This window comes from Macrobrachium nipponense, chromosome 25 (genome assembly GCF_015104395.2).
Source record: "Macrobrachium nipponense isolate FS-2020 chromosome 25, ASM1510439v2, whole genome shotgun sequence".
NCBI lineage: Eukaryota > Metazoa > Arthropoda > Malacostraca > Decapoda > Palaemonidae > Macrobrachium > Macrobrachium nipponense.
This window is the reverse complement of record NC_087214.1, coordinates 1,502,853-1,518,470: the sequence shown is the minus strand read 5'-3', so window position 1 is coordinate 1,518,470 and position 15,618 is coordinate 1,502,853.

Here is a 15,618-nt window from a genome sequence, read left to right as displayed (position 1 = left end):
GAGGTGGGGCTATGTGTAAAAGGACCTCAGGTTTGTATAGTTAGGAAAAATGCAATTTTGGACAAATTGTCATTTATTCCGACACGGGATACAAACCTTTCGGTCTTTTACAATAGGAAGACTCACTTCTTGGTGGGAGGAATCTGAGTCTTTTGTGAACAGACTGGTGTTTGCCCAACCTTGGAATGCCTCCCTGGTCGTAAGAGCAAGGGAGGGATCCAAGCCTCTGTCCGATTGATCGGGGTGTGCACCGCAGTATCAATGGTCAGACCTCTGGACCAAGTACTAAGAGAGAGGCAAGCGTGTCTCTTCGTACCAGCAAGCAAGAACTTGTTCCTGTTTGCAAGAGGCAACATAAAGTTATGGGTTTGTCTCTTGTTGGCATCCACTTCCCCCCCACCTTGTTGGGGGAAGTGGTGGATATTTGCTCCTATCCCTAGTGAAAGGGATAGGATGGGGCTCTGTCGAGTAGCTCACCTGCATCTCGTCCTTATCCAGCAAGGTGACGACCGTATCCCTCTACCCACAGGTAGAGGGGGAGAAAAAGATGGGAAGAGGAGCCAGTCACTCTCTCATTCACTCATCCATTCTTACAGTCACATCAGGACTTGATGCTGTTCAGCCTGCAAGGGTCTGGGTTAGCTACACAATGTATTGAGCAGCCACCACGGGTCCCAAGGAAAACGATTCAAGGACCTGTGGGCAATATCCCGCAGGTAGAAGGAGGTGCAAGTGGTCTGGTTGTACCAGACCCCTGCCTTCAGTACTTGGCCACGGAGAAGTTCTTGCGGAACTCGAGGGAGTGTACTACTTCTAGGTCATCCTGGTGCTGACGAAGAGGTTTCAACACTCAGCCTGGGATGTCGAGTTTCTTCAGATAGCGCTGTCGCGCCTTCACAGTACAAAGCAGCATCTCCTTCGCATCGAAGGCGGTGAAGTCCATTAGGGAGGGGATTGTGAAGGACTCTAACCGATCGTCAGGGACCGAAGGGTTCTGAGTCTTCGCTACGAAGTTCGGTACGAAATAGAGCGTCACGGATCCCCATCCCCTGGATGCTTGACTTCGCAGGAAAAGTCATGCAGTTACCTCAGAGGAAAAGAAGGGAATGGTCGCATGACCTATCCCTCTTCTCGACTTCGGTGATGTCCAGTACCCATACTGGTCTATCCGTCTGCAGCGAAGTGTCTCGCATTCTCCTATCCCCATGCAGTGAAGTTCTTCTTCTCGGTAGTGGATAGGACACCGACACTACCCGGATGGTGGGTGTCGATGGTATGGGTACTGGGACAAGACCATTAGGATGAAGAAAAGATTGATCTGGAACAACCGAACTAAGTCCACAGCGAAGTTCGTAACTGACTCGGGCTCTCTGACAGCTGCCGACTGACTGCGTTCGGTAGGAGGCAAGTTGTCCAAGCATCCGAGCAAGTCACGTGACCTTCGCCCTAAAAGGGTTATGCCAAGAGACTAAACAAATTGATTTGTTCGTCACCAATGCCAGACGGCAAGGTGATGATTCTCCTCAGGCATGTGCCCAACAGGCGAAAGTCAATTGCCTTCTAGAGACCGAGGTCCCTGATGGCAAGACATCTCATAGTATAGTTGAATCTCAGCTAAGGAGAAACAACACTGTGCCGTTGAAGACGAAGGTGGACAGAAAATGCAACCTACGTCTTCACAGCTGAATCGAGAGAAGGATTCTCAAGATTCTGAACCTGTGCTTACAAAGACTGAGAACGCTAACCGCTATTTCATTGCTGTTCGGTGAGTGTCGTAGCTGCAATGAAAGCGGAGCGCTTTTCAGTAATGAAGACACAGGGAAGTATTCCCTGAAGAACTGCTGAACATTTGGAAGTAGAGCTGTCAGGTCGGAGAGTAGGCGATATCTTCTGACACATCTGTTAATTCGGGGTGAACAATGAACAATTGCACACCAACGAATACGTGATATTTTGAAGACAAACTCAGATGTCTGCAAAAATCATTCGCATTATCGCAGTGCGATGCAGCTGGAGACTAGTACAGGCTTCTGTTACTGTGCGGTAAACAGAAAGATGAAAGAGTCCAAGAGATATCTCTGTTGAAAATTCTTGCAATGTCGAAGGCGATGAAATCGAGCGTCACAGCAGTATGGTCCTTCATGTATGCGAGAATCCCCGTTAATCAGAGACCTAAGTCCGTGATTGTTGGGCAGACATACGGTTCGGTAGTCAATCAAAGCAGGGGAGAGAGACAAAACCGACCGTGCATCTCGGAGACCCAGCTGATACTGAGCTGCTATCAGGCAGTTCAATACGCAGTAGCTCTCGCTGACTCGTCATCCTGAGTTGCCAGGTAATCCATTCCACGAAGAAATGCGTTCGGCTAGAACCACCGAGCATAAAAAATACGCTCGAGCAATTATATTTAAACGAAACGGATTTCGGTAAATACAAAAGCTGAGTTGGTGTTGTCGTGACAATACCATAAGTATCTAAAATCAAAACTGGTAACTCCTTGGAGGTTGCAGGCAGCCCCAAGTTGCAGTTCAATTCAAGATACAATTCGTCTCGGTCACAATCCGTAGAGTTAACTACAGTATGCACCTACCCCTCGGACAATTCAACTGCTTAACAGAATCATGTCGCGAGGGTAATATACGTAGTATATTTGTAGGTTCTGTACAACGACCTCCATCCTAAATTCTTTTCCCTTCGAGGAATGAGAATAAGGATTGGAGATTGACCACCTTCGTTCTCTAGTCAAGACGGTGAAGAAGTCTTCCCCGAAATAAAGCTTCAATGGTGAACAGATTACCGAAGACGACAGTTCAAGCCAAACTGGATGTTCCCGTCTGTCCTTCTCTATTCCAGGTTGGTCGCCTACTGTGAGATATGAAGTTTTTATTGTAAAACTAATATTGTAATACCTACCTGAACACCTGAATAAGCCCTGGTCACTTACCAGCCCGAACCATCATTTATTAAAAATTTACCAAATCTTTGTTTAAAATAAACGATCAGTGTTGCCAATCTCCTGGCAAACACACTCGTTACCTAGTTACCAGCCCACCGCTGGTAGCCCTGCCTCACGGGCCGGTCACACCTGCCCTCTCACGTCAATCATAACTCAATAACTCTGTATGAGAGGGGAGGAGGGTGGGAATCATTCAGGTGTTCAGGTAGGTATTACAATATTAGTTTTACAATAAAAACTTCATATTGCAATACACCCCCTGAACACCTGAATAAGCCCGATTAACAACATTAATTTGGAGGTGGGGAATCAAATCTACCCAGCCCTCCACTGTACCAGTTGTCAGTCAATATAATTGAGTACGCAGGTCAGTCTCAAGTTCATTTGTCACTCGTCCAAACTAATTTCCCATGTGTGGCCTTCTAGGCCTCCCATATGTGGAGGGAAAAACTCCCTGCACCTCTACCCTAAGGTCAAAACTCATTGAGTGCGGGAGGGATACAAACCTGTTTCCTCTCAGCTGGCTATGTGCCTCACCTGAGTAGAGGAAAAACTGAAGACCTCCCATGTGGCTCTCAGCCTCTCATGTATGGAGGGAATCTGAAGACCTCCCATGTGGCTCTCGGCTCTCATGTATGGAGGGAATCTGAAGACCTCCCATGTGGCTCTCGGCCTCTCATGTATGGAGGGAAACTGAAGACCTCCCATATGGCCTTAGGCCTCTCATGTACGGAGGAGACAATCATGTCCATCGGTGCGTCTGCGACGGTGTCATCGATCGTAGTGATGTCCTCTCTTGTAGTGTTGTACCTGCCTGTCTTGTACTCTGCCTGGTTGGCAACTTGGAAGAATAACCCTCAGATAGACCCAGACATGTTCTTTCCTATCTGTCCTAATACTTAAAACCTCTCGTGATACAGTGGGGCCTCGTTATCCACGGGGGATTGGGCCAGAACCCCCCCCCCCCCCGTGATAAGTAAATACCCGTGTTATCCTGATACCCCCTCAAAAATTGCTTAAAACTGCCTACTTTAATAGTTAACCCACCCAAGACCACTATTCCAATGTTTATAACTGCCTACTTTAGTTCAGACACCAAATATGTTTTCAACTATCACCTAAAACTAAATTCAAGACAGTTTTAAAGTTATTGTACAAAATTAGCCTTTAAAAAATAAATGTAGTATATGTCTACTGTACATATGTAGCCTACTAGCCTAGGGATTACAGCTAGAAGCCTACATACGCATGGTGGGCCTCTTTTTTTTTACAAGGAAAGAGAGGATGAGTGGTAAGAGAACTATCAAAATATGTAAAATCATATGGGTACTCACCAACAATCTATGTTGATAAAAGATGGCGACGATTTTGCAGTGCAATCCAGTAATATAATAACGATAATGCTACCAACAGTATGCAGCGAAACATCTCTTCCCTTCGTCACAACACGTTAATACTAGTATATTCCACGTAAAAAACCTTCATCTGACCTTTTAGGCGTCTTTCCCATAAGAGTAAAAGAATCAGGGCTTTTGGATGCCACATAATTAACTCGTTTATATGGGTACAATTTAAAGAACGCGCCGCACACCACATTTCATAACAACAACAAACAAACGTTTGTAGGCCAGTGTTGCCAACTGGGAATGGCAATTTCTTGCTAGATTTTGTTCCATAAAAAGGCGGGGTACAAAAAAAAATCACATACCGTATATACTCGAATAACGTGCAATCTCCCATATCGTGCAACCCCCTAATTTTCACCAATAACAAGTGGTTTTGTGTTTTGTCATGTATCTCATGTATCATGCAAGTTCATAAGGTTGGTGGTTTTAGCCTGCTAATGGCCGAGTCATTCAGATGTGTGCTGATGCTAGTCAATTTACGGTATTTTCTTATTAATCTCGAGAATTTAATAGAAAATCTCAAGATTAAAAAAAAATCCCAAGATAATAAAATAATTGTAAAAATAACACGCCTTGGAGTCCTTAATCATTCTCTCTCTCTCTCTCTCTCTCTCTCTCTCTCTCTCAGGAATAAATACGTACGTACTGTAATTTGCAGTAAATGTGTAGACATTGTGTGCGTGTTCAAAAAAATGTGCAGTAACACACACATTCCGATGTTTCGGTTTTTGGAATTTTTCAGATTTCGGAAATGTGAGGTCAGATGCATAATCAAACACCACTACTGCAGCAAAAACATTTTTTCCCTTTATGTTTTTCATTATTGTTATTTATTAATTACAGTTTATTTAAATAAATATTAATATAATACTGTTAAATGAATGTGAGATAATTAACCCTCTTACGCCGGAGCCCTAAAAATCAAAACGTCTCCCGTATGCCGGGCCTGGTTTGGAGTGAGCGCGGAAGTGGAAAAAATAATTTTTTCAAAAAATTACAGCGCGCGTACATTTGAAGATTAAGAGTTCATTTTTGGCTCCTTTTTTTTTTGTCACTGTCTGAAGTTTAGAATAAGCAACCATCAGAAATGAAAAATAATATCATTATCATATGTAAATAATGCGATATATGCTAGCGAAAAAAAAAAATTCATACAATTGTATTCAAATCACGCTGTGCAGAAAACGGTCAAAGCTAACCAGTTACTTTTTTTTGCGTTGTATTGTACACTAAATTAAAATCATTTGATATATAATACATTGTAAAACAATAAAAGCAACACCGGAAAAATATTATCACAAAATGATGTACGAATCGTAACGAGCGGACGTAAAAAAATTTTATTTTCAAAAATTCACCGTAATTCTAAATAATGTTCTAGAGACTTCCATTTCTTTTCAAAATTAAGACAAATGATTGAATATTACGATACTGTAAGAGTTTTAGATTAGAATTGCAGATTTCGACCATTTCGGAAGAGTTAAATTTGACCGAATGTCGAAATTTAATATATATATTTTTTTATATGGACATATTTCGAAGATGGAAACAGCTACAACCTTCAATTATTTTTGTTTTTATTGTATTCTTCATGAATTTGCGCACATTTTGATATATGAAAACTCTATAAAAAGGCTAATATGAAAAGGAGCAAATATTAGGATAATGCCATGTACGTATTCGGAGACTTGCGGCCGCGAATCGGCGCGCGGAGTGAAGGTAAATAAATATTTTTCAAAAAATTCACCATAAATCACCAATATTTTTTTAGAGACTTCAAATTGTTTCAAAATGAAGAAAAATGACAGAATATTACTAGGCCGTAAGAGTTTTAGCTTACATTGCGTTTTTCAACTATTTCGGTAGAGTCAAATTTGACCGAACGTGGTTTTTTTTTTCTATTTATCGTGATTTATATGCAAATATTTCGAAAAAAGAGAAAGCTACAACCTTCAATCATTTTTAGTTGTATTCTACATGAAATTACGCACATTTTCATATATAAAAACTTTATGTAACAGCTAATTTTAAATGGTGCAAACATTTCGACAATCGCACAAAAAAATTCTGATTTTTTCGGAAGTTACCGCGCGCAGAATAAATGGGTTTTTTTTTTTTCATAAATTCACCATAAATCGAAATATTGTGCTAGAGACTTCCAATGTTCGTTGCAAAATGAAGTAAATGATGAATATTACTAGAATATAAGAGTTTTAGCTTACAATTGCGTTTTTTCGACCATTTCGGTAGAGTCAAAGTTGACCGAAAGTTGAAATTTTTTGCACTTAACGTTATTTATATGAAAATATTCAAAACTGATAAAAGCTACAACCATGGGTTTGTTTTTTGTTGTATTGTGCAGGAAATTGCGCACATTTCCATATATAAAACTTTATGTAAACGGCAAATTTAAAAGGGTGCAAACATTAGGACAATCGCACGAAAAAATTTATCGGTCGGAAGAGTTTATCGCACGAACGTAGGAAAAAGTTTTTTTCATAAATTCACCATAAATCGAAATATTGTGCTAGAGACGTCCAATTTGTTGCAAAATGAAGGCAAATGATTGAATATTACTATAATGTAAGAGTTTTAGCTTACAATTACGTTTCTCGACCATTTCTGTAGAGTCAAAGTTGACCGAAGGTTGAAATTTTTGCACTTATCGTTATTTATATAAAAGAAAAATTTCAAAACTGATAAAAGCTACAATCATGAGTATTTTTTAGTTGTATTGTGGCATGAAATTGCGCACATTTTCATATATAATGCTTCATGTAAAGGATAATTTAAAATGGTGCAATAATTATGTCAAAGTGACGAAATAATTTCCGAGATGTGTCACTGATACTTTTTAGTGCGATAAGAAAGAAAATTCGCGCTTGCGCGCCTGCGTAGCGATTGTAAACAAAACAACGCCTTGATCCGTGAACTCCCAGCATCCCCCAAGGCGCGTGATACAAAAGTTTTCGGCTGGTAGGCCTATAAGTATTTTTCCGCGTTTTTAATTTTAAAAAAAACTTTTTTTTGAGCCGACGTATGATACGTCCAATCGGCATCGGGAGACATTTTGACTCGACGTTTAAATACGTCCAATCGGCGTAAGAGGGTTAAGATCACTATAATAAAAATAGTGGGACAATTAATACCATATGTTCACTAATAGGTATTATTTTCAAAACAAACATTCCGTAAAACACAAAAAATATATGGTACATACAATCAAAATATAATAATGTTTTGCAGTTCAACTTGTGAATTTTAACAATAAGTATGACTATATAATATATTTTACCATATCGATCTTGAAGTTGAAGAGTCGTAAAATTCTGAGGATGGTCCGGGAAAAGGATTTGTACAAATTCTGAGGATGGTCCAGGAAAAGGATTTGTACTTTGTGATTACGTATCGCTACAACACCATGTGGTATTTTCATACCACTATATTGATGACGCATCGCTACGACACACTGGTGTTTTCATACCACTATACGTTAAAGTTAAAAACATGACATAGAATCGACTTTGCGACTTCGTTCACTTTGATATTTTTAACGATACAATAACTATCATTTGTACTACTAAAAACCATCTTCACATAAGTAATTTTTCGTAAGATATGTGTTGTTGCAAAAGCTAGCAGTTATACATAAAAGGCTTTTATAATTTAAGTCATCTTAGATATACATATGCACCCAAATCATTGTGGGAAATTTACTACTGTTTCTCGGATATTGAAATACTTTAGCATCATTCAAACACTTTAATAATATAAATGCATAAATACTAGGCTTATACATATTTACATCGTATACAAATACTACATACAGTTATATACACATACTTTTATATACAAAGTTAACATTATATACACATACTTTTATATACAAAGTTAATCATATGAGTAGTAATCAGACGACAGCTGTGCACTGGACTACGTACGTACTACTTGGAAGATAAAACGAACAAAAATTTTGTTGTTGTTAGTCGCCGGATAGATTACATTTTTCCAGAGATTAAAAAGCTGAATTTTGTTTTGAAGGTATGTCAACCGCGATATTATATTATTGCTTTGTTTTCACGAAGGAATAATTATATAAAGAAAATTATTGAGTATTTTTGCCGTCAGCAGTCAGAAAATCACGAACATGGTAACGTTTCAAACCTAGTGCCATCCATGGCGTATGTCTATAAATAGAACAGAAGCAGAGGGCAGTCATTGGATAACAGATCTCCATGACTACCAACCAACCAATCAGGTGTTAGTTATACTACTCTGTAATTTCTTAGAATGAACGTTTACACACACGAAGCTAACGATGATGTATGTTGTTTTGCATACAGTACGTAGTTTTAGTTTTTATTATTAGTGTAAGTATTTTACTGATTTTCATGAAGAATAGAATGATTCCTTCTCATTACTTTGAATGCAAATGGCTTGAAGATTCTTCCGCAAAAAGAAGAGAAAAAAAAATTCCTTAGAAGATGATACCTATTTACTAACGCGGTTGACATACCTTCAAAACAAAATTCAGCTCTTTAATCTCTGGAAAAATGTTAATCTATCCCGCGACTAACAACAACAAAATTTTTGTTTGTTTTATCTTCCAAGTAGTACGTACGTAGTCCAGTGCACAGCTGTCGTCTGATCACTACTCATATGATTAATTTTGTATATAAAATATGTGTATATAACTGTTAACTTTGTATATAAAAGTATGTGTATATAACTGTATGTATAGTATTTGTATATACTGTATGTAAATATGTATAGCCTAGTATATTTATGCATTTATATTATAAAGTGTTTGAATGATGCTAAGTATTTCAATATCCGAGGAAACAGTAGTAAATTTACCCACAATGAGGTTTGGGTACATATGTATATCTAAGATGACTTAAATTATAAAAGAAAACCTTTTATGTATAAGCTAGCTTTTGTAACAACACATATCTTACGAAAAATTACTTATGTGAAGATGGTTTTAGTAGTACAAATGATAGTTATTGTATCGTTAAAAATATCAAAGTGAAACGAAGTCGCAAAGTCGATTCTATGTCATGTTTTTCCTAAACGCGTTTGACTTAAAGGAGAACGTTATTTTGGTTGTTTTTATCACTGGCACAAACCCATAACAATGCAGTGTATGTATGATAATTCTAAACTATTATTCACTACCAAAATAACGATGATATTTTGTATTGAAAATTAATGTTACGTATATCCAAACATGAATAGTACTATAAAAACTTTTCGAAAGATAATCTTGCTGTGAACGCTACCATAATTTGATTTTCATATACGGTACGTACATTTTGTCAGCTGGCTGGCCTCGCATAGATAAAATTGATTTCACTGATATGGAATTACTCCACGAACTAGCCTTTTTATTATGAAGATATGACGATAATATATAAGGTAAAAAATGCTTTATTTTTGTATTTCGTTTACACTTCGTCGCCAATAACAAACAGCAATACTTACGATAATCTATGACAAATAGCGTTTGTATGACCTCATTGTTCAGAGAAGTTATATACGAATACTGCCAAAATAATAATGAAGTTCGAATTAATTTTAGCCTTAATGTTATTACTACTGTAATTAACTTACTACCACTACTATTAAAATTTCTAAAAGTTTATCAAAACAAAAAATGTCGCTTTGAACGCAAACCGTATACATAAACCATTTCGTACGGAAAGGTATATGCTTACATTTTTGTGGCTGGCCACTCCGACGATAAGTTGAGTGCAATGATGTGGAATTATTCTTCGAATAGGCTATTTATTATGAAGATAGGACTATAATATATATGGTAAGAATGGTTTTATTACCTTTATTGTCAGTTAATATCATAATGTGAATGTTTGTGTACGTTGGTGGTTATCGCACTGCAACTACGCTTAGCCTACCAATGAACGTCGTAACATAAACCTTGAATAGGCTATTTATTTCGAAGATAGGACAATAATATATTAGGTGAGAATGGTTTTATACTTTATTGTCAGTTAATATCATTATATGAGTCTTTAAATGAATGTTGGTAGTTATCGGACCACGGCCGAGGTTAGCCTACCGAAAAACATCGCATACGCAACACAACAAACCCGTGATGCAGCGATTCATACCAGTGATGTAACATGAGAAACGGTCCAAGAAAAAACCCGTGATTAACTGGATCCGTGAATACTGATCCGTGAATAAGCGATGCCCACTGTATATTCATATCATGAATACCTTATACATATTTCTAATATTCGCTCCCTACTCTAATACTAACTCAGACAGCAAGATTGTTGGGTTTTAAAAATAGAATTTAGGCCAAAGGCCGAGTATTGGGACCTATGAGGTCAGTCAGCGCTGAAGGGAAATTGACAAAGTTTGAAAAGGTGTGACAGGAAGAAAAACCTCTGTTGCACAATGAGTCCAGTGTTAGGAGAGCGTGGAAAATTGGATGAGAGAATATGAAATCAGAAAAAGTAAGAGAGAGAGAGAGAGAGAGAGAGAGAGATAGAGAAGAGAGAGAATCGTCTAGGATAAAGAGAGAAATATAAAATCAGGGAAGTGAGAAGAGAGAGAGAGAGAGAGAGGAGAGAGGAGAAGAGAGAGAGAGAGAGAGAGAGAGAGAGAGAGATTACAATCGTTAATATCTCCACCTCCGTAAATTGCACCCTCTTCTTTAAAAGGGTATTATCTTAACGATAATATACTCGTATAACTCCGTACAGCTATGAACAACCGAACGAGACCTTCTTGTTAATGCGATCGACATCTATAACAACATCACTTTATGTATTGATCAGCGTGTGACCGTAATCGAATCCGATAGCAACATCAGTTATTGTATTCATCCGCGTGCGACGGTAATTACTGTATTCATGTTATAAATGCAGCTGAAGCTAATAAGGTAAAATTACGTGCATCAGCAACCTGGACAGAAGTCCCGAGCATTTGTATGAATTCAAACGCAGCCGTGGTAAAAGAAACTAATAGCATGAAAGAGCTAATTACTGTTGTTTTTTTACACAGACAAAGGATTAATGAAGTATATAAAGTGTAAGGTTCGTAATACCTATGAAAACGAGTGAAAAACGAACGGAATCATAAATTTAACGCCATCTAACCCGAGGGAAAAACTAGCTTCCAATGAGAGTATCAGTCAAATTTTGGTATTAACTTACATCGTAAGACAAACAGTATGACTTTGTTCCATAAGTTAAGTATCCAGATATTAATTAATATGCTAACTAGGGAGAAAAACATTAGCCGAGACCAAGTGATATGGTTGAATCTGGAGCCAAGGAAAAAAAAAAAAAAAAAACCAGACTAGCCGGCATCGTTCTCTGTCTAAGCCACACCTCCTTACAATAGTGCTGTTTGACGACAAGCTAATGTAATTGTAATTTAATTGAAAAGTAATAAAATGACAATTTGTCGAAAATTGCATTTTTCCTAACTATACAAACCTGAGGTCCTTTAACAATAGGAAGTAGCTAGCGGCAGCTAGAACGGTCGTAAGCTTCGAACAAGGGTGGGGAGAACGGTAGTTAACTGCTTGTCCGACACTGGGAGGTAAACAAATCACTTTTGCTTTTGGCCCATGCAAAATATGCAGAGTGAGGGGTGGCATGAGGAGGGACTATATGTAAAGGACCTCAGGTTTGTATAGTTAGGAAAAATGCAATTTTCGACAAATTGTCATTTGTTCCGATACGTAATACAAACCATCGGTCCTTTAACAATAGGAAGACTCACTTCTTGGTGGGAGGAATCTGAGTCTTTGATGAACAGACTGGTGTTCGTCCATCCCTGGAATGCCTCCCTGGTCTTAGGAGCGAGGGAGGGATCCAAGCCTCTGTCCGATTGATCGGGGTGTGCACCGCAGGATCAATGGTCAGACCTCTGGGCCGAGTACTAAGAGAGAGGCAAGCGTATCTCTTCGTACCAGCAAGCAAGAACTTGTTCCTGTTTGCAAGAGGCAACATAAAAGTATGGGTTGTCTCAAGCTGGCATCCACTTCCTCCCCCTTGTTGGAGGAAGTGGTGGATATACGCTCCTATCCCTAGTGAAAGGGATAGGATGGAGCTCTGTTGAGTAGCTCACCTGCATCTTGTCCTTATATCCAGCAGGGTGACGACCGTGTCCCTCCTAACCACAGGTAGAGGGGAAGAAAAAGATGGGAAGAGGAGCCAGTCACACTCTCATTCACTCATCCATTCTTACGGTCACACCAGGACTCGATGCTGTTCAGCCTGCGAGGGTCTGGGTTCGCTACACAACGTGTTGAGCAGCCACCACGGGTCCCAAGGAAAAAGATCCAAGGACCTGTGGGCAATATCCCGAGTAGAAGGAAGGGCATGTGGTCTGGTTGGACCAGACCCCTGCCTTCAGTACCTGCGCCACAGAGAAGTTCTTGCGGACAAGGCAGCATCTCCTTCGCATCGAAGGCGGTGAAGTCCATTAGGGAGGGGATGTGAACGACTCGAACCAATCGTCAGGGACCGAAGGGTTCCTGAGTCTCGCTACGAAGTTCGCTACGAAATCGAGCGTCACGGATCCCCATCCCCTGGATGCTTGACTTCGCAGGAGAAGTCATGCAGTTCCTCAGAGGAAAAGAAGGAAATAGTCGCATGACCTATCCCTCTTCTCTACTTCGGTGATGTCCAGTACCCATACTGGTCTGTCCGTTTGCCACGAAGTCTCTCGCATCCTCCTATACCCCATGCAGCGAAGTTCTCGGTAGTGGATAGGACACCGACACTCCATGGTGGGTGTCGATGGTATGGGTACTGTGACAAGCTATTAAAACGAAGTAATGATGCTCTGTAACAACCGAACTAAGTCAACAGCGTAGTTCGTAACTGACTCGGCCGCTCTGACAGCTGCCGAGTGCCGACTGACTGCGTTCGGTAGGAGGCAAGTTGTCCAAGCATCCGAGCAAGTCACGTGACCTTCACCTTTAAAGGGTTATGCCGAGAGACCAAACAAAATAATGTATTTATTTGTCACCAATGCCAGACAGCGAGGTGATGATTCTCTTAAGGCATGTGCCCAACAGGCGAAAGTCAATTGCCTTCTAGAGACGAGGTCCCTGAAGGCAAAACATCTCATAGTTGTTGAATCTCAGCTAAGGAGAAACAACACTATGTACCGTTGAAGACGAACGGTAGATACTTGAATGCAACCTACGTCTTCACAGACGAACGAGAGAAGGATTCTCAAGATTCATAACCGTGTGCTTACAAATGACTGAAAACGCTAACCGCTATTTCATTGCTGTCCGGTGAGAAGTCGTAGTTGCAATGAAAGCGGGGCGTTCTTCAGTAATGAAAACAGGGGAAAGCCGCCTGAAGAACGCTTCTCATGGGCTGAACATTTGGAAGTAGAGCTGTCAGGTCGGAGAGTAGGCGATGTCTTCTGACACATCTTGTAATTCGGGTTGAACAATGAACAATTGTACACCTACGAATACAAGATATTTTGAAGACAAACTCGGATGTCTGCAAAATCATTCGCATTATCGCAGTGCGATGCAGCGGGAGACTTGTACAGACTTCTGTTACCGTGCGGTAAACAGAAAGATGAAAGAGTCCAAGAGATATCTCTGTTGAAATTCTCGCAATGTCGAAGGCGATGGAGGAATCTAGCGTCACAGCAGTAGATGGTCCTTCATTATTGCGAGAATCCCCGTTAATCAGAGACCTAAGTCCATGATTGTTGGGCAGAGATACGGTTCGGTAGTCAATCAAAGCAGGGGAGAGAGAGACATAATCTGACCGTGCATCTCGGAGGCCGAGCTGATACTGAGCTGCTATCAGGCAGTTCAATACGCAGTAGTTTGAGCCTGAGCTACTCTCGCTGATCGTCATCCTGAGTTGCCAGGTAATCCATTATTCCACGAAGGAATGCGTTCGGCTAGAACTACCGAGCATAAAAGATATGCTCGAGCAATTATATTTAGGCGAAACGAATTTCGGTAAATATAAAATTGAAATGGTGTTGTGTCGTGACAAAACCATAAGTATATAAAATTGAAACTGAAAACTCCTTGGGAGGTTGCAGGCAACCCCGAGTTGCAGTTCAATTAGAATACTTCTCTTCTAAGTCGCAATCCGTAGATTAACTAGGATATGCGCCTACCCCTCGGACAATTCAACTGCTTAGTAGAATCATGTTGCGAGGTTAATATACGTAGTATATTTGTAGGATTCTGAACAACGATCTCCATCCTAAATTCTTTCCTTCAGGAAAAACAAAATAAGGATTGGAGATCGACCACCTTCGATCTCTATCAAAGAGAGTGAAGGAGAAGTCTTCCTCGAAGGAAAGCTTCAATGGTGAACAGAATACTAAGACGATAGTCAAGCCAAACTGGAGATTCCGTCCGTTCTTCTCTATTCCAGGTTGGTCGCCTACTGTGAGATAGTTTCTTCAGCAGCAGTCTTCTTCCCAATGCTAGAAATTCCAGGAATTCGAGCATAGGCGAGGTTCCCGATTATCGTGTAACATATCGGGGATTCTCGTCTCGCTCACTTGGACCGTGGGTCTCGCCTAAGTGTTTGGAGATCGTAAAAAACTCGAACACTCTGAATGCGCTAGAAATTCCGTAGAATTCTAAGCAGTCTGCGAAACCCCCACCGAATTCGTCAAACGATATCGGCTGGTGGTCCTCTCGATTCCCGTAGAAATCGAGAATGGGGCAGGATCCCTCCTCAACGACCGGGGCTTACGTCAGGTAGGACCTGAAGGTCGGTAGTGCAGTCCCCAACGTGGGATCCTACAGAGAAATCTCTGTAGGATCCCTCCCCTTTCCCTCGTAGCCGTAAGGAGAGAGGGAATGGGGGAGGAATTGGATACTCGCTCGCCCTTCCCAGTGGAACTAGCAGTTGGAGAAGAGTAGGAGCAGCCATCGCCTTGCGGCGATGGCCTCTCAGAGTCTGGGAAAACGTATCGTCAGGAGAAAACGTTTTCCCACGGAGGAGGGTTACAAACTCTCACTGTAGGTAAGGGTCTGCCGCCACTGTGAATGTCGTCTGGGTGGGGCTGATCGACACCTGACAGGAGAGAGCCGATACCGTCCTCCGACTCATTCCAGTCCTCGTCGAGGTCGAAACCTCTCAGGAGGACCGAAGGAGTATTTATAAATACGGTGTCCGAAGACACGTAGAAACAAACGCCGCTGTCGCAGTAGAGGAGGTGGAAGTAGCTTGATCGACCGGCCAGAACTGAGAGAGCCTTCTTGTCCGGAGACGA